General features: G+C 38.4%; 1 protein-coding gene across 11 annotated transcripts in view; it reads right to left on the reverse strand.

The window, feature by feature from the left end:
* Window positions 1-20,169, reverse strand: part of CYRIB (CYFIP related Rac1 interactor B) — a 175,407-nt gene that overhangs the window by 67,614 nt on the left and 87,624 nt on the right. Inside the window, exon 1 of one of the 11 annotated variants that reach the window (XM_058444617.1) lies at window positions 11,366-11,384. The exons of the other annotated variants lie outside the window; for them this stretch is intronic. The gene's annotated coding sequence lies outside the window, so the exon portion shown is untranslated. Of the gene's footprint in view, window positions 1-11,365; window positions 11,385-20,169 lie in introns of those variants that run through there. 11 annotated transcript variants of the gene reach the window in all.

Genomic DNA, 20,169 nt, shown 5'->3' on the forward strand with positions numbered 1-20,169 from the left:
TACAAGCGTGAGCCACCGCGCCTGGCGTACTGCTTTTTATCATTCATATCATGAGCAATATTTTCACATCATTAAAAACTCTGCTAAAATACTACTTTTAGTCTTTACATACCAACTCATCATATGGTTGTAAAACATTTTTTCAAGCATTTTCTCACTGCTGGACATTCAGGTTTTTCTAACCTTTTGCTCTTTTAAACAATGCTATGCCCAAGACTTCCATAAGCACATAAAGACTTTGTGAGATTAGAAAAAGTTATCCCAGTCTAATATAAAAATGTTTATGAACTATTATTTTATTACACCACCTCAATAACTACACAATATAGCTCTGCCTGGGTTGGGGTTTAAGAACCCCAGCAAGCAAACACCCTGGCTGTGCATACACATGCCCCTGCACACAAGGGTCACACTCTTGCCTACTGACAAACATAATCCCTGAACATTAAGACACAAAAACATACCTAAGCCAGTGCCAGGCACCCTTGCCCCAAATTTCTCAAATGAGACTACCAGATCAGTTTCTGTCAGACTGGAGTGGTGGACAAGTTAGCGAAAGAAATCACCTCAGGGGATGCCTGGAGTCTGGAGCTCAGTCTGGACAAGACCATGCTGTAACCACCTGCATGGACAGAGTGTCCTCACAGGAGCTCTCCAGAGTCTTCGCATGCCATAGGTGCTAGTATGGCTTTATGTACCAGGCAACTCACTGTAACCTGGAACTCCTGGCTCCAAGATGTGGCCAGAAGGCCCAGAATCCCTTTACTCACCCACGATCTTCTCAAATGTGACATGTCCATCTCATGCCTGATACACCCATGGGTGTGGCACCCCTTGTGCAGAGGGCCATGTGAACACCTTGAATAATTATCTTAGCTATGAACATAAATCTTTGTTGAAATAACTTAAAAATGTTTAGGATACATCAAGGTCTTTATACCTAGTGCCAAATTGCTGCCCAAAGATACATTCTAATTAACATTACCATCAGAATGATGCACTGGCCAACTTCACAGCATCCTTGACAAGTGGTGCCTTCTTTCACTTTTTTTTTTTTTTTAAGAGACAAGGGCCAGGTGCAATGGCTCATGCCTATAATTTCAACACTTCAGGAAGCTGAGGTGGGAGGATCACTTGAGACCAGGAGTTTGAGAACAGACGAGACAACATAGCAAGACCATATACACACAAAAAATAAAATGAACAGCCAAGTCTAGTAACATACAACTGTAGTCTCAGCTACATGTGTGGCTGTGACAGGAGCATGGCTTAAGCCCAACCAAGACTTCAAGGCCACAGTGGGCTATGAGTGCCACTGCACTCCAACATGGGCGACAGAGCAAGACCCTAATTCTAAAAACAAACATAAGAAACACGGTCTCGCTCTGTCGCCCAGGCTGGAATGCAGTCGTACAATCATAGCTCACTGTAACCTTGAACTCCTGGCCTCAAGGTGTTCTCCCTCCTTGGCCTCCAAAAGCTCTGGAATTATAGGCATGAGCCACCTTGCCCGGCCTCTCTCCCATTGTTTTTTTAACTACCGAGGCCAGCTATTTTTTTCTACACAATTGTGTAACTTAGTCCTTCCCATTTTCTATCAAGGCCTTATGTATTTTTAAGGAAATAACTATCAAATCTGAACTTCCTTGATCAGATACTCAATATAAATGTATAAAGTGAGGTATAGTCTTTTAAAATTGTCCCTTTCTACTCGGCTGTCTTTTTCTAAATACTTCCTATGTTTTAGACACTGTACTGCATGATATATTTCACATAAGCCTGTCAACCTAATAGGTTAAAATTAAACCCTTTTCATTGATGAGCAATCAGAGGCTTTAAAAGGTTAAGTAGTTTGTCCAACGTCATGATTAGAGGGTAAGGAATTGGGAAAAGGAGGGGAAGGGACAGAAATGAGGAAGGGAAAAGAGGGAGAAAATTACTTTTCAGGAAACAATCTTGTTCAATATTTATTATAATATTCCTTTCTGTAAATGTGATTTCTTGTAAAACAAATACTACTTTTCCACTAACTTCGTTTATTGTAAAATTAAAAATGATTCTTTAAAAAAATAACCCACGGCCGGACGCAGTGGCTCACACCTATAATCCCAGCACTTTGCGAGGCCAAGGTGGGCGAATCACGAGTTCAGGGGTTCAAGACCAGCCTGACCAATATGGTGAAACCCTGTCCCTACTAAAAATACAAAAATTAGCCGACTGTGGTGGTGTGCAAAAAACAAACAAAAACAAAAATAAACAAAACCTACAACAGCAATTATGCTGTTTTCAATTATGAAAAACCTGAGGCAAGGGCTAAATTAAAAGGCAAGAGCTAGATTAAGAGGCTCACCAGGCTTTGAGGACATTATACAGAACCTTCTTACTTCTAGATCTCCTGGTTACTGTCAACATCTTGCCCTGATTACTGACCATCTACAATGGGACTTTTCTGATACTTCAACTCAGCTAAGTTTTGGAACATACAGCCATGGAGAGACTGTAAAATGCATTTTTGATGGCAGGTGCTGCAATTGTACTAACCTAAAGATTCCACAGGTTTAAGATATGTTCTGTGAAAACAAGTAAGTACCTTATTTTGCAGCTCTATAAGCTCAAACACTCTGTAAAATTAAATGCTAGTTAAAAGATAGAGTTTTTAGTGTTCATTTAATCTACCCCACATGTTCAAAACCCCTTATAACATTTACACACATAATTTTAAAGGAATGGTAAATACAAACAGAGGTAATAACATAAGGCAAATAAAGCTTTACAGTTTATATATATACACGCTCCAAATTTACCCCAGGGTCAATTTTATAAAAGATCAAATAGTTGAATTTATACATCCTGCTAAATATATATATACGCTCCAAAATTATCTGAAGTTGCAAACTGCACTAGCACTGAAATGACCATTCCTTCCAGCTTCTCACCTTGCTTCACCACTCCCCCAGCACCACTCTCTCCACCCCTAGTCCTATATGCTGCAGTTATCTGAAATTACAAAGTTTTTTTTTTTTTTTTTTAAATTATGACCAAGTTTGGCTTATCTGAGAAGTGCAAGGTTGGTTCAGAATACCTACTGTTTTCACCACACTAACAGATTAAAAGAAAAAACTCATATAATTACCTCAAAAGATGCAGAGATGCACTCTGGGGTTGGGGGAAGGGGAGGACTGGGAACAGAGAAGGTGCATTTGAATGAAAACAAAGACTTGGGTTTTTCTATATTTGCCTTTCTTTATTTTTATTTTTTTATTTTAGAGACAGGGTCTTATTAGGATGCCCAGGCTGGGTCTTTCTTTTCTTGCAAGTCATTTTTTTTTTCAAATGATTCTATATGATAATCAACAGGATGAACTAATGAAGGCATATTAAAGAGTGGTTCAGGTAAAATGATTCAGTGAATTCCTGATCTGTGGGTCAAGTTTACGGTGACAGAAAACAAGTGTGTTCTCTACTGCTGTTAATCTCTACTGCTGATAAATTTAAATACAAAGCGCAAAAGTGAATCCTACAATGCAATACCTTGACTTTCAGGAATCTGCTCCACTTTTTTTTTTTTTTTGAGACAGAGTCTGCTCTGTCGCCCAGGCTGGAGTGCAGTGGCGCGATCTAGGCTCACTGCAAGCTCCGCCTCCCGGGATCACGTCATTCTCCTGCCTCAGCCTCCCGAGTGGCTGGGACTACAGGCGCTGGGCCACCAAGCCCGGCTAATTTTTTCTATTTTTAGTAGAGACAGGGTTTCACCGTGTTAGCCAGGATGGTCTCGATCTCCTGACCTCATGATCCACCTGCCTCGGCCTCCCAAAGTGCTGGGATTGCAGGCGTGAGCCACCCCTGGAATCTGCTCCACTTTCAAAATCATGCCTACATAAGCAGAAGCTCTTGGGATAAACCTTGTCTTTCCCCACAGTGCTGCAATTACTTTGTATTATGTAAAAGCTTTTCCATAATAATCAGATCTAGTTGTTCAATTAATTGCAATTATTGATAGAAACATTTAAAATACATACACGTGCATTCATTAGCTAATCCTTTTTAAGAAAACCAAAGCACATTCTTCAATGACAAGCCATTGCTAGAGTATTTTCCAGCTACTATGATCCAATGTTTTTGTAGAAATTACCAGAGGAAAAAAAGAATTTTAATTTTTAAAAACTTACAAAATGCAAATTCCAATTCTTCACAGACTATGTGTGAACAGTTTATGAACCAGTGCTGGTTTGCAAAGTGCACTTTGAGTAGCACTAGTATAAATAAAGCACGGGCTCTGGAGCCAAACTGTGAGGCTTACCCTTGGACAAGTTTCTCTCTCTCTAGTGGGGATAATATTAACACCTACCACCTAATTGGGTTATTATGAGGATTAAATAAGAATATGTCTGGCATTTAAAAATGTCCCTGCCAGATAAGGACTCTATAAATGAAAGTTGATGTTATTATCATTATTACTATTGTATAGACCATAACCATAAATACACTTTTTCTAAAACGTCTAGTTTTTGTCTTTTTAAAATGTAATCAGAAATGAAGATACTGAAAATACAGAATTCTTTACGGTTTTATCCTTTTCTCCAATTTTTTATATCCTGATCCATGACCAATCATACCACTTCTTTTAAAGTCAGTCGCTAGTCACTGTACACCTGTTATTCACTATATGTACAGGCTGCAGAGCATGTAGCTGTGTTACTTCCCTGTCCCCCAGTGACAAATCCATGAGATACTTTTTTCTTAAATGGGTAACTGAAGGAGAGGATTTGCCAACAAAGACGAAAGTGAAGGAAAGAAACAAAAGCGATAATGCTGGAAATAAAATTCTAATGGAATATAAATGGAATTACAAAAGAAAGAGTTGACTGTGAGAATGTTGACACTGCTGCCAACAGGGAGACTAAATACACAGCCAGGGGAACTTTCTGAAGGTAAACTGATCACCATAAAAGAAGAGAGTGGTTACAGTGAAAGGATGACAATGTCTGAGAGGAAGTCATGCCAGCAAAAAACCTTCATATTAAAGGAACTTTTACATATACTTCTTGACATTCACGATGTAATGGATAAAATGTTTAAAGCTGATCCAAACTTAAAAGTATTAACAACTTGTCCAAGGCCTAGAAATGATGCTCACTCCACACTGTACAACAGGGAGGAAGAAATCAGGCACAGTTCTAATTACTCTTGAAAAGATTTTTACAAAGAAATAAACACTTTAATTTTCAAGGTTTAAATTACACTGTACTAAGTAAATACTAGTTTTACTGTTTTATCCATTTCCCTATACATTTTGCAACAATGAGAGTATGTTTTGACGAAAATTTCTAAAAATCATGAACAACGTAATTTCTAAGATTGCTTTGCAAAATTTAAGTCTGCGCAAGTATTTTTACATTCCACAGCACAAAATGAGAACTGCCTGTATACAGAACTTTTACAACCTAAGAAGGAAAGCAACTGAATCTAAAAAGAGGCAAAAGATTTCAACAGATAATTCACCAAAGTTAAATGGATTGCAAATAAGCACTTGAAAAGATGCTCAACACCATCAGGCACTAGAGAAATACAAACTGAAAACATACCAGATGGCTAAAAAAATACTGTAAATGGCCATACCAAGTGCTGGTGAGAATACAGTGCAAATGAATTCCTATACACTTGTGCAAAGCCACTTTAAAAAGTTAAATATACATCTTCAATATGACACAGTCATTCTATCTAGGTATTTATCCAAGAAAAATGAAAGCATTATGTTCATACAAAGAATCATACACTAATGTTCATAGCAACTTTACTTGTAGTAGTCTCAAACTGCAAGCAACCCAAACGTTCATCAACAAATGAATGGACAGACTGTGGTATTTCCATATGCTGGAATACTATTCAGCAATAAAAGAAACAAATTACTGACACATCCAATAAAAAGTATAAATCTCAAAATCACTATGCTGAGTTGAAGAAGCCGGATATAAAAGAATATATATTGTATGAGTCCTCATATATAAGATTCTAGGAGTCAAGTCTGGACAACACAGTGAGATCCTGTTTCTAAAAAAATTAATAAAAAAGTAAGATTCTAGGAAATGCAAACTAATAATGACAGAAAGGGCATAGGTGGTTGGCTGGGGTCTAGGGGCAGGTAGAGTGGATAGATTTGAAGGAGGCAGGAAATAACTTTGAAGGTGATTATGTTCATTATCTTGATTGTGGTGATGGTTTCATGGGTGATTAACTATGCTGAAGCTCAACAAACTGTATGCTTAATAAAACTTTTAAAAATGGTCCATGGACCATATGCATCTGCCAAAAATGTGGATTCTCAGGCTTGCCACGACCCACTAAATTTTGTGGGTCAAGCCTGAGAAACTCCATTTTCCAAGATCCACATTAATGTATGTATTTACTCTGTAATCTAGAGGATCTAATGCCTGGAGTCTCCAGAAGAACTATCTCACTCAAGCTTTAGAACTTAAGACATCCTATTACATTCGTATTTATATTTAACTTTGAAATCTGATATATAGGTGATCTCTGAAATAGTTCAATAAAAGAAAAGCCCATAGAGACAAAAGTTTTAAAGCTAAAAATAAGCTTTATGATTTCAATTTAAAATCGTATCTTGTCCCAATTCCATTTCACAAATGGGAAAGTTGAGACCCGGAAAGGTTAAATTTGGGCAGAGTCAGTAATAAAACGCAAATCTTCTATTCTACTTTCTTCTGAAATGAAATTCTATCCAACTTTCTTCTAAAAAGGCTTCTATTCCTTTGCTTTCAATTTATCCTAAATTCGTATTTATTCTTTGTCATTTCCGTAGCTCAGATTTTTATGCTCTCCCTCCTAACTACTGCAATAATCTCCTAAATGGTTAACCTACTTCTGTAGTTCTCTCCCCACTTTATTTCTATCACACAAATACCTGAGTACCTAATATTAGTCAAGCACTATAAGAGACACTAATTTTATCTCATCACTGCTCTATTAAAAAAAAAAAAAAAAAACTTCTAATAGCTCCCAATACTCTTCAGCATACACTCTCAAACTGGCACACTTAGGAATGAATACCCATTCTGATTTCAGGCTACTCCTAATAAACATGCTACTAGAGCAGAGCCCCCTAACAGCCTATGCCGATTCCAGTCCTGAAATCTGTTTCCTCCTAAAAAGGCATTCCTTTCTTCCTTCTAAAAAGGTTCTTATCCTTAAAAGGCCAATTTAAAGCTATTCCTACTTTCAACAGGCTTTTCCCGAGGACTCTAGCCCACATCAATCCCTATAATTCTAAAGCATTTTCATCCAATAGTACACTGCTACTCATTGGTTGCAGATGTTAGTTGTATAACTGAGGGAAGATAAAATTTGTTTCTCAAGTCTTTTGTACCCTATTTAATATGCAGTGCTTAAGTATTTTACAACGAAGGGAAACAGCATAGCATATATAGGTAGAAAAGTTTTAGTCTAGAGGCTTTGAAACCAGTCAAATACCAGTTTGAATCCTAGTTCTGACAATTACCATAACTCAGGATCACACAGCTAGTAAGCATTAGTTTCCTCATTTGTCAAATGGAGTTAACAGACCTTACAGCACTGTTGCAAGCATTAAATAAGATTCAATGAGAATGCATGTTTAGTGCTTAGGAAAAATCACAAACATTCGCTTAGTTGTAGCTATTATTAGCAACACAGATTAAATATCCACCATGTGGCAGATATTGTACTAGGTTCTAGAAATATCAAACTGTTTAAGATTTAAGCACTGATCTTAAAGAAGTTTATGTATTAATACATACCAACACCATTCATCCATCCAAGTTAGAAAACACCAGTCATCATTCTTACCCGTACTGTAGGACCTGAAAAACCTGACTATTCTATTTTCTGAAGATCTCTACTCACACAACCACTGAACTAGCAGTTCAAGCCAGGACTCCTACTACAGCCTATTTGGGTCTCACTGCTCCACCTCTAATCTTTTCTAATTCTCCATAATGTTATTAGAATAATCCTTCTAATGCAGAAACCTGATCACATATGTACACATCATCCTTCCCATTAGTCTATATCTGTAATTGTAATGGCATAGGACACAGAGATCTCAGGCTGACTCAATTCTTAAAAAAAATTTTCCCAAGATTTCTCTTAAATATCTTGGCCAGGTGCAGTGGCTCAACGCCTGCAATCCCAGCACTTTGGGAGGCCAAGGCGGGCGGACCATGAGGTCAGGAGTTTGAGATCAGCCTGACCAACATGGTGAAACCCTCTCTCTACTAAAAATACAAAAATTAGCCGGGCGTGGTGGCACGTGCCCGTAATCCCAGCTACTCAGGAGGCTGAGACAGGAGAACCGCTTGAACCTGGGAGGCGGAGGTTGCAGTGAGCCGAGATCGCACCACCGCACTCCAGACTGGGTGACAGAGCAAGACAACATCTCAAAAAAGAAAAAAAGTCTTTTTTATGTATTGTTAAAGCAGCTTTTTAAGAAATTTAATTATTTCTTTAAATACTTCAGTTCTAGTTTTATTAGAAAATCCACCCTACTACTGCAGTGATTTAGTAACAAAAAAACTGGAAAAAGAAAATCCACCCTACCTCGTATTACTTCATTTTCACGTGTTACCAGTGACCACTGGCCAGTACATACTATCAATAATGGCTGCCCACCACAATCATCCATGGAACACCACCACCCTGTTTTTAACTATGCATGCCACAGAGCTACCACAGCAGATTCTTATTCACCAAGTGAATAATAAGCCACACAATGTTTCTAATATATAGCCAGGATTGCCCCATCCCAGATTAAGAAACTTTACATAGAAAAGTGACCAACCCCAGATATGATAATATTGCTTTGTCCATCTAAAGCAGGGGTCTGCAAACCACCCACAGACCATGCCTAATCCCATGGCTTTTTGTTCTACCTGCACACTAAGAATGCTTTTTACATTTTCTAAGGGTTGAAAAAAGAAAACAACAATCTTTATCCTGAAAGCAGTTAATGACTTCCTGTGGAAATAATACTTGCATATATTTTAAGTAACAAATTCATAATAATTCTGTCAACACCAAAGTATTGTCACAGACTACAATTATAACAGAAATTTAGAGAACAGGACAGTGTGAGATAAAGGTATATTCCACGTGTGAGTTAAAAATCTTCTCAGTAGGCCTCACAGCACATCATATCACTCATCAAAACGCTGGACCCTTTCCCATGACTCAAAGTGGCTATCACAGGCTGTTGTTACTACACTCCGCTCTGCACTAAGCACAATGCCTGAAACATCACAGTCTCCAAAGTATAGATGCTGAATGAGTGAATAAGCGAACATCATAAATGATATAAGTACATTAGAATAAATACAACTCGTCTAAAGTTAAGGTTCCAAAAGGTTGTCATTCTGCTAAAATGATTTGTTTGGGGAAAAGAGAGATAAGGAGAGGTCAATGTATCGTTAGCAGAAAACTGGTAAAATTTAGAAAAATATGTAATTGTGTCCACCACGGTTTTACAGATACAGTTTTTAAATTATTTAATTTAATTTACTTATTTATTTATTTTTATTTATTTATTTTTTTTTTTGAGACGGAGTCTCGCTCTGTCACCCAGGCTGGAGTGCAGTGGCGCGATCTCGGCTCACTGCAAGCTCTGCCTCCCGGGATCGCGCCATTCTCCTGCCTCAGCCTCCCGAGTAGCTGGGACTACAGGTGCCCGCCACCTCGCCCAGCTAATTTTTTGTATTTTTAGTAGAGACGGGGTTTCACCGTGTTAGCCAGGATGATCTCGATCTCCTGACCTCGTGATCCGCCCGCCTCGGCCTCCCAAAGTGCTGGGATTACAGGCGTGAGTCACTGCGCCCGACCTATTTTTTTAAGAGATGGGTTTTTGTCATGTTGGCCAGGCTTGTCTCAAACTCCTGGCCTCAAGTGCTTGGCCTCGGCGTTCGAAAGCGCTGGGATTGTGGGTGTGAGCCACTGTGCCCCCCCAGCCTACAGATAGATATAGTTTTTCTGGACTGATAAAACTCCGTTGCACCAATAGGCATAGATAACCACTTGGGAGTGATACTATATATCTGATATGTGGTAATATATATTACTGCATGTCTTGGTAGCAATAAAACAACAGATTTTAAAACTATGAAAAATACTTTGTCACATAGTGTTAAAAACGTCCTCAAAACTTAACAAAGATCAGTTACAGACTCCCAATAGGCCAGACATTCTATGTATGGCAAAGTACAAAATGCTGTGTAAAAACAAGACCTGTCCTCATAAAGCTCACAGTCTATGAGATGACATGTAAACAAATTACTACAATACAGTACAATTAAATAAAATGCTGTGCTAGAGTTCTGTGGTTAAACTGCTATGGAAAAACAGATGAGGGAGTAATTTCATTATGTCTAGAGAAGAATGTCAGAGAAAGCTAGAGAAGTGAAATGTCTGGGTGCCTTACATACTTAAAAAAACACCAGTACTACTAACAACTTCCAAAGACATTTTTATACGCTTCAAATTAAGTCAAATAACTTAATTTTAGGATTTATGTTAGCATATACACTAAACTGGAAAAGGAAAATCTTATCTTCTCCTATACAAAGCATTTTAATTACTACCTATGATTGTTAACAATGGGGTAACATAATAAAATAATACTAAAATCCTTAAGAAAAAGACTTTATTAAACTGAGACTGAGACAACTCCAAGAATTCAGAAGAACACCAGGTAAGATTTTTCATTCCTAATAAACACAAAACTGCACTGATTTCTTCAATAATTTCTATCCCATTTGCTATCCATGTTTGAACCTTAATCTGTTTGCCCTTCTGTTATTTCTACTTATTGGATAGCTTTTATAATTCCAAAATTTGGACTATCAAGTCTGAACTTACAAACCAAATCAGGGGAAAACACTTGAAAAAAAAATGTACTATTCTAAAAATTACTCTTTCATGGTCAGAGTATATATTTATGTAGTAAACCTTTATCTTTAAAACACGTAAGTCCAGCCTGTTAAATGTCCTATGAAGTGGTTCTTTCTTGTCTATCTTCTCTTTTAAAAACTACCTTACATGTCTTATGAGCTTTTCTCCCAAGTGCTCATTAGTAGCCAAGTGGAATCTAATGGGTTCAACAGACAAGACATCAATACACACAACTATAAATATATCATATCAGACACGTTCATTTCTCAAAAGAGCTCATAATTCTTCAGTAGAAGAACTTTATTTTTCCTAACATTTAGAAGTTTCATAGAGATAATTAAGTAGAAAACATTCAGTATTTTCAGATTTTGGCTATTTCTTTATTTCCTGGACTTAAACATCTTAGTTTAAATGATTTTTAACAGATAGTCACCCACAAACAGAATGAGTGCCATAACTGTACTTCAACTGCTATGTGACAGACTTCCGTATCATCAGTAATTTTTACGTAGGTATTTCAGACTGGAAAAGATAAACAAAATTTGATTTTAAAATAAATTCTGAAACCATTAACTCATAACATCCTGGATGTTTTACCTTCTGCTACCCTACTCATTCACTAATTTAACACCTTACAAAAACCTGTACATTTTAGAAATTCCCCTTCCCCTTTCATTTGATTTCCACCAAATGTAGGAGCACTTACATATTCCAGATTTTACTGTTTAGTTTACTATTTGCAGTATCTAGGAATTTATTTTATCTACAGAGATAGATTTCTTTTAACAAGAGACAAATGTTTAGTCATTTGGGAAGTAGATGTTGCTTCCTTGAATTAACAGAAAAAATATTAAAGTGCAAGAATAGGAAAAAAATTGTAAGTACTAAAACCACAAAAATGGAGAAAAATGTTGATCTATGCTAAATGATGTATGAGAAAGTACTGACCACCGAAGTGAACAGATCATCAATATTTATTTTAGCGATTTCTTTCAGCCTCCTTCCTAATGTACCTTTTACTCAGACATGAGTCTTATCTATTAAAAAAAAAGTTAAATTGTATGTAGCCATCATTTGTCACCTTTGCAGTCCATATTGGAGAATGACTGTTAATGCTTCTTTTCAGAATTTGAGATTCATAATAATTTACTTAACTTTCCTCTACACTATTAAAAACTGAAACTAAAACAGGAAGGTTTTCTTCTTCCCTAACTTCTTGATAATAACTAATAGCTATTATTCAGATATACATTAACAGCCATTATTTGAGTGTCTGTCCTCTCCTATGTTAGGCTACTCAGTGAAAAGTTTTGGGCAACCAGATATTCACGTGGTTTAAAAGTATCACCAAACCGAGACCTTTTACAAGGTCTCACTCTCTCGCCTAGACTGGAGTGCAGCGGCACAATCACAGTTCACAGCAGCCTTAATCTCCCAGGATCACACCACCACACTCGACTAATTTTTGTATTTTTTTTTTGTAGAGACAAGGTTTCAGGGTGTTGCCCAGGCTGGTTGACACCATCTGAATTGAGGGATAAAATTTAGTATCACCAAAAATGTGACAGACATTATATGCCTGATGATGTAATGCAATGGGATGTATTCAACATTACCCTATGTAATAAACTTGTCAGGTATATATAAACTGATTCTATTTACCAAGAAACAAAGCAGACAAATCTTGATTATGAAATATTTTCTATCAGACAGCTTGCCTGGATGAAAGGTAGCAGGTGTGAAGATTAAAAAAAGAAGAGGAGTTCAGTTTTGGACATGTTAAATTTGAGAGGCTTATGAGCCACCAATCTGAAGATGTTGAGAAGGCAACGATGGATACAGAAGTATGGAGTTCAGGGAAGAGGTCAGATCACAAATACTTTATCTACACCCCAGGACTTTGTATCCAAAGACCAAGGACATTTGAAATGGTTCACAGCGGCAACAGTAAGAGACCGGTGGCCACAGTGCACTAACCACACTGTTATGGTAACATAATCTGGGCAGTATTTTCTTGCTGCTCATCTGCCTCTGGTTATTGCTCATTTTGTGAACCTGGATTCCCACTCTCTCCATCAATTCTGGTTAGACCAGGCTAACCAGCAGGGGAAACCCCGTCTCTACTAAAAAAAAAAAAAAAAATACAAAATTAGCCAGGCATGGTGGCACATGCCTGTGGTCCCAGCTACTTGGGAGGCTGAGGCAGAAGAATCGCTTGAACCTGGGAGGCAGAGGTTGCGGTGAGCCAACATCGCACCATTGCACTCCAGCCTGGGCAACAAGAGCGAAACTCTATCTCAAAAAAAAAAGAAAAAGAAAAAGAAAAACATCTCCACTTAAGTCTACATTTATGTATGTATGTATGTTTGAGACAGAGTTTCGCTCTTGTCACCCAGGCTGGAGTGCAATGGTATGATCTTGGCTCACTGCAACCTCTGCCTCCCAGGTTCAAGCGATTCTCGTGCCTCAGCCTCCCGAGTAGCTGGGATTACAGGTGCCCGCCACCACGCCCAGCTAATTTTTGTATTTTTAGTAGAGATGGAGTTTCACTATGTCGGCCTGGCTGGTTTCAAACTCCTGGCCTCAGGTGATCCACCCACCTAAGCCTCCCAAAGTGCTGAGGTGTGAGCCACTGCACCCGGCCAAGTCTACCTTTAGTCTCTTACTTCATACATTTCCCTCACACATGTCAGTAAAACTACTTTTCATTCTTTCTGAAAACTTTTCACATTTCAAATCAAAAGTATAATTTTTGGCTATACTAAAGATTAAACATTTCTTACATCCTGGATAGTACACCATTTATGTACTAAACTCCCTACCTCCATTTAGTATTTTTAAGGAATACATTTTGAAGAAGTAAAACATGAAAAAGAGTAAAAACACTTCATAGGGAGTATCTGCTTTAAGGAGGAAAAAAGTACGAATATATATGAATATCTAGTATGTACCATGCATTCTGCTATAGACGATAATTTTTTTTGTAAAACACTGCAAAACCGGTGATGTTACCTTTTTACAAAAAGTAAATGAGGAAAATGAATTTCAAAAACTGGTTTAGGCCAGCTGCAGTAGCTCATGCCTGTATCCCCAACACTTTGCAAGGCCGAGGCAGGAGGACTGCCTGAGCCTAGAAATTTGAGACCAGCCTGGGCAATAAGTGAGATTCTATCTCTACCAAAAAAAAAAAAAAATTAGCCAGGTGTGGTTGTACATGTCTGCTGTCCCAGCTACTCATGAGGCTGAGATGGGAGGACTGCTTGAGACCAAGTCAAGACTGCAGTGACCTATGATCATGCCACCACACTGCAGCCCAAGTGACAGAGTGAGACCTGCCTCAAAAAAAAAAGGGAGGAGGGTGTTACTTACCTCACATCAGTGCTAATACGAGGTCACTGACAATAAGGGGTCGATCTGTTTCCAGAACAGATCTGCCTATCCCAAAGTTGATGCCACTTTATTCACAACAAAATGCCTCCATGAGCACATTCTTCTAAAAATTCATTCTCATTAATTTTTTTATTAGAAAAACAATTGTAACCATTATACTGAACAAGCTGAACCTGTGGGATGTAACTATAAAAAGCAATTTTTTGTCCACGACTAGCCTTTAAAGTTACTCTGTAGCCATAGTTAATGCCCCTGAACTTTCACTTAGGCTAATGATAATGACTTTGGTCACTCCCAAGTTATAAAAACAATCTGACTTTTAAAACTGAAAGATCCAGCTGGGCATAGTGGCTCCCACCTGTAATCCCAACAATCTGGGAGGCTGAGACAGAGGATCACTTAATCCTAGGAGCTGGAGACCAGCCTGGGCAACACAGGGAGAACCTGTCTCTACAAAAAAAATTAAAAAAAAAAAAATTAGCCAGATGTGGTGGTACGTGCCTATAGTCCCAGTTACTTACGAGGCTGACGTGGGAGAATCGCTCAGGCCTGGCAAGTCGAGGCTGCAGTGACTGAAAGATCTTTAGTATAATCGTCAAATTTTTCTCATTTAAAGTTAGCTTCTCTGCTTTCCCAGCTCAGCCCTACACAGTACAAGAGCACTACGCTTTTACTTCACTCCTTTCCACCTTGCTAACCCTGGGTGGGGCAATTATGTGCTATCAGAGAGCTTAGACACCTTCACGACTCAAAAATTGTTTAGGCCGGGCACAGTGGCTCACAGCTGTAATCCCAGCACTTTGGGAGGCCGAGGAAGATGGATCACCTGAGATCAGGAGTTCTAGACCAGCCTGGCCAACATGGTGAAACCCCTCCTCTACTAAAAATACACAAATTAGCCGGGCATGGTGGTGTGCACCTGTAGTCCCAGCTACTCAGGAGGCTGAGGCACGAGATTGCTTGAACCAGGGAGGCTGCAGTGAGTCAAGGTCATGCCACTGCAGTCCAGCCTGGGTGACAGAGCGAGACTCCGTCTTAAAAAATATATAATAATAATAATGATAATAAAGTTTAAAGCTGATTCTGTTCAGGAATGCTTTCAGGGGTTCCCTGAAAGTTGGGAGCTCTCACTCCAATTCCTGTAATGCATCTCCTCTGGGAATCCAGCCTCCATCCTGTCCCCCTTATACCCTACTCTTTTGGGTCTTCCCTTATGTGGTCTCACTTCTCTCAGGTGGCCCTCATGTGATCTATGGGAAACACAGATCTCTTAGTCTAAAAAACTTTGGGAGCACTGGCAGTCCATCTACACAGCAACCTTGCTTTCTTTTGCTGTGTTGCCAAAGCAGATAGTCTCTCTTTCACCCTTGAAAATTTCCAGGTATGAGTTAGACAGACATCAATCCACTGTGTCCCCCAAATTGCAGGAGTTACATATTAAGCTCCCCAAGTGGTCACTATAAAGCCCTTCTATCTCTAATGGAGGGGGAGTACTTCCCATCCCTCCCACAAAGACGGAGGAAACAGGTTAGGAAAGACTCCTAGAATACCAACTGGGTTAAAAAACTTTTCCAATTTCTAACAACGTGTCAAAAACTCTTTTCCAATTTCCAACTTTCTGAATGAAACCTTTTACAACAACAGATGGATAGGTATTAGAAGTCACAAGATCCATTTTCTGGCTCTCTTTTGAACACCCACATGGTGTCCTTAAAACTCACTTTAGAAATATGCATCTGTTGACTTAGGGTCAAACACAGAATACAAGAGTTCCACCCATTTTAGCACCTTATTTCATATTTTGTATTTTCTAAATTTTCCATGAAAAGCAGGAAGAAAATAAAAATCCACAACCTTACCACTCAGCCACTGTTAACACTGTCTCTTTATGCCACTTAAAAATGTAAGTTTAAATTTTTTAAAACCTTGTACAATAACACTTCATTTATATAATTTCATTAAGCAATCCAGTTTACCACCTAATTTAAGCACATTACCTTTTTCAAGCACCAAATTTCCACTGAACTAGTGTGTTGCTCTTTCTAAAATTTGTCTCACTGTGCCACTCTGAAGTCCAAACCCTTTAATGGCTCCCTACCAGAGATTAAACTTCAATCTTTTAAAAAGTGTAATCTACAGTCTCCTAGAGCTGTTACATCTCTAAATATGATTTTGAACCATGTATGCACCATATAAAATCATACTACAAGAAAAACGCAGGTGTTAGAGGAGTTCCTAATAATGGGATGCGACCTACACTAGCAGGAGAGAAACTTTTCAGAATTTGCTAATTCAACGTTGTAACCCCTCAATGAAGCTGGATCCTGAGATATTTTCAACAGGAACTGGGACCAAATTCTGAAATGCAAAAGAACAAAGGTGGCTATTCCTTTATCAGCATGATAAAACTAAGCTTGCAGTGGGGATCAGTTCTCATATGATTGCAAATAATATTCTGTATCACTACACATATATCTACTGGCTCCACACTCATTATCACCAACTGCCAAAAAGTTAATCTAATACTCAAGAGCAGATTTATAAAAACTTTAAATGTCTTAAACTGGATTTGGGAATTAATTTTGTTACAAGTTCTACACATAATGTGTTCCATTCATAGAGCACACATTTAAAAAATTGTCTTAGAGTCAAGTGCAGTGGCTCATGCCTGTAATCCCAGCACTTTGGGAGGCCGAGGTGGGCAGATCACTTGAGATCAGGAGTTTGAGACCAGGCTAGCCAACATGGTAAAACCGTCTCTACTAAAAATACAAAAAAAAAAAAAAAACCATAGCCAAGTATGGTGCTGCGTGCCTGTAATCCCAGCTACTTGGAAGGCTGAGGCAGGAGAGTTGCTTGAACCCGGGAGGCAGAGGTTGCAGTGAGCCAAGATTGCGCCACTGCACTCCAGCCTGGGCGACAGCGAGACTCTGTCTCCAAAAAAAAAAAAAAAAAGTTTTAAAGTCATCTTTTACCAGATGAAGTGAGAAGTAAATTCCATTTAAACATGCTACCAAGAAAAATGCACTCATAGTTCTTAGCTCAAAGAGGCTTCGGTCTGCTGAGAAGTTTAAGTCAGTAAAAATGCACAAAATTACAAAAGCCCCTGCAGAAAGAAAAATAATCAGTTCTCTCTTAAAGCTGACAATAAATGTATTCACTCAAAAAGTACACAAGAACAATGAGCGTAGGCAAATACTGATATGTCTCTATGAATAAATGTGGAGAGTATGTGTGTGTAGTCATCTAACATATATATATATATGCATAAAGATGGCTGGAAAGATGATCACCAAAACAGAGACTACCTAGATGGTGATTTTTGCTTTTTTCTTTTACTACTCTATATTGTTTCAATTTTTTTATAAATATGAGTATGTATGTTTACAAGAATTTTCATTATTAAAATACAGTATGAAAGCTACAGTAATCAAGCCATGTGGTACTAGCAGGATGATAGATCAATGAAACAGACATAAAAGTCTATAGAGAAACACAAACATTTGTAGTCAACTGATTACCAACAAAGATATCAAGGCAATTCAGTAGAGGAAAGGATAGTTTTTTTTCAAAAATGGTTCGGAGACTACTGGATATCCACATGCAAAAAGTTGAACTTAGTAACTTACACCATAAAGTTAACAAAAATGGATCCTAAACCTAAATGTAAGGACCAAAACTAGAAAACTTTTAGAAGAAAACACAAGAGTAAATCTCATAATCCTTCGTTAGGCAAAGATTTCTTAGATATGACACACACTGCACCATTCTCAACAGAAAAAAAAAGATAAACTAGAGTTTACCAAGTGAAAACCCTTACACCTCAAAAGACACCGTTAACAGCCAAGTGTGGTGGTGCACGTCTGTAGCATCAATTATTAAGGAGGCAGAGGCAGGAAGATTACTTGAGCCCTGAGTCTGAGTCTAGCCTGGGCAACTCAGCAAGACCTCGACTCTGAACCCCATCTCTTAAGAAAAAAAAAAAAAGACACCATTAAGAAAATAAAAGGACAAGTCACAGATTGAGAGAAAATATTTGCACATAATGTATCTGACAAAGGACCTGGATACAAAATATATAAAGAACTCTTACAACTCTGTAAGAAGACAACCCAATTAAAAATGGGCAAAAAGACCTGACAGACATTTCACCAAAACAGATGGAAAAAATGGCTTGGTGCCGCACGCCTGTAGTCCCAGCACTTTGGGAGGCTGAAGCAGGAGGATCGCTTGAGCCCAGGAGTTCTAGGCTGCAGTGAGGTGTGATTATGCCACTATAGTCCAGCCTGAGTGACAAAGTAAAATCCTTTCTTAAAAAAGAAAAAAAAGAAGAAAATGGCTTGAAAAGATGCTCAACATCATTAGTGATTAGAGAAACTCAAACCACAATGTATACTACTTCCCACCCAGTAGAATAATTATAATCAAAAAGATAATGACAAGTGTTGGGAAGATTCAGAGAAACGGAAATCCTCATACACTACTGGTAGGACATAAAATAGCACCGACAGTCTGGTTTTGGCAGTTTCTTTAAAAATTATATAAGTTTTCCATATGACCCAATAATTCTATTCCTAGGCATCTACGCAAAAGAAAACATATGTCCACACGTATCTGCATACAAATGTTCATAGCAGCATTATTTATAACAGCCAAAAACTGTGAACCATCCAAACGCCCATCAACTGGTAATGAATAAACAAAATGTGGCATATCCACAGAATGGACTACTACTCAGCAATAGAAAGGAACAAATTACCGATACACTCAACATGCATGAACCACAAATTAAATGAAAGAAGCCAGACATAAAAGATACTGTATGTTCCATTCATAAGAAATGTCCAGGAAAGAATAATCAAGCAAAAGTGAGAGAGTGAGAGAGTGAGGGAGAGAGTGTGAGAGGGACAGAGTGAGAGACGGGGAGAGAGAGGGAGAGGGGGAGGGGGAGGGGGAGGGAGAGGGAGAGGGAGAGGGAGAGGGAGAGGGAGAGGGAGAGGAAGGCAAGGGCAGTGTGTAAGAGCTAGAAGACAGGAAAGTGGATGCCTGGGGCAGGGCGTAGTATGGAAGATGAATACGATTTCAAAGGATCTTACTGGGTTAACAGACAATACCCTAGACTATGGTAATGGTTGCAAAGCTGAATAAATTTACTAATAATCACTGAATTGTGCATTTGAAATGGATGAATTTTATGGTGTATAAAGTATACCTCAATAAAACTGTTTTTAAAAAGATGGTGAAAAAAAGTTAGTACATAATTATGTTTACTGAAGGAATGATTAGGTTTTTCTAGATGCCAAAGCCAAAAACCAGTAAGAAAACAAAACATTTTAAATGAAAACATAAATTAAAATAGCATACCAAAATGGCACACACACCACTTATCCCCATTATATAAGTGATTTTCACTTTCTACCTTTTAGTGGAATACTTCTAAGGGTCATGATTAGGTACAGGAATTTGCTACAAGACTTTATGTGCAACGTAACCTGGATACAGTGGTTAAAACTACCTGGAATAAATTGTCTTAGGGTACTGGTACCTGTTTAGCCCTACTTTATGACCTAGGACAGTTTCTGTAATACAGTTAACCAGTTATGCTTTTAAAAACAAAACTGGCGAGGTGCAGTGGCTCATGTGTGCAATCCCAGCACTTTGGGAGGCTAAGGCAGGTGGATCACGAGGTCAGGAGTTCGACACCAGCCTGACCAACATGGTGAAACCCCATCTCTACTAAAAATACAAAAATTCGCCGGACATGGTGGCGCGTGCCTGTAATCCCAGCTACTCAGGAGGCTCAGGCAGGAGAATCACTTGAACCCGGGAGGCGGAGCTTGCAGTGAG

This window comes from Hylobates moloch, unplaced genomic scaffold (genome assembly GCF_009828535.3).
Source record: "Hylobates moloch isolate HMO894 unplaced genomic scaffold, HMol_V3 SCAFFOLD_9, whole genome shotgun sequence".
Lineage (NCBI taxonomy): Eukaryota > Metazoa > Chordata > Mammalia > Primates > Hylobatidae > Hylobates > Hylobates moloch.